Here is an 886-nt window from a genome sequence, read left to right as displayed (position 1 = left end):
GGTCATGTGGGGGGCTAGGGTGTCAGGCCTCATGGGGCTCCCCCAGATCCCTCCCAGGTCCATCCCTTGCTGAGACTCTGTTTCCACCCCAGATACATGGGACTAGAATCTGCGTTTCAAGGACAGGATGAGAATGGCCGGAATGTGCCACAGAGACAAGCCAGGAGCAGGTGCTGTCGGAGCCTGGCTCCCTGCAGGGAGGCCGCCAGCCTTCAGTGTAAAAGTCGCAATAAGGGAAGTGCCATCCGCACGGCAAGGTGCACCGTGCTCGCGGCCCACATACGTGCAGGTGACTCTCTCTCCATTTGCTCAGCGAGATTTATTGGGCTGGTGCGTCTCCTTGGGGGCACTAGAGCTGCAGCCGAGAGGGGGCCGCGGAAGGCCTTTGCCGGGTGCCCATAATAAATCGTGTCTAATTTGTCCTCTTCAAGTCCCAGGGGGACCACGGTGCAGAGTGAGCAAGGGACCTTCCGTCCCCGCTGGGCAGACTAAGAAGATGGACAGCATGCTGTCAGAAGGTGTGCACTGCCAGGGAGGGCAAGGGAGGTGGGGAGGACGGCTGTGCCTGCAACTGCAGCTGCACTGGTTGTATAAATGGTGTGTGTGTGTGTGTGTGTGTGTGTGTGTGTGTGTGGTGTGTGGTGTGTGGATGTGTGTGGTGTGGGGGAGTGTATGTATAGGGTGTGTCATCATATGTGTGTTCATGTGTGTGCATGTGTGCTGTGTATTGTGCGGTTTAGTGTGTGAGGGGTGTGGGTATGCTGGGTGTGTATGTGAGTCTGGTGTATGTTTGTGTTGTGTGTGCGAGTATGTGTGAGATATGTTCATGTGTGTGTGTGTGTGCATGTGTGATGTGTGGTTGACTGTGAGGTGCATGGATATGTTG

Source organism: Echinops telfairi, unplaced genomic scaffold, assembly GCF_000313985.2.
Source record: "Echinops telfairi isolate 266 unplaced genomic scaffold, ASM31398v2 ScPeMD7_23;HRSCAF=83, whole genome shotgun sequence".
NCBI classification, from domain to species: Eukaryota; Metazoa; Chordata; class Mammalia; order Afrosoricida; family Tenrecidae; genus Echinops; species Echinops telfairi.
The sequence above is the reverse complement of the archived record's forward strand: the minus strand, read 5'-3'. Positions refer to the sequence as shown.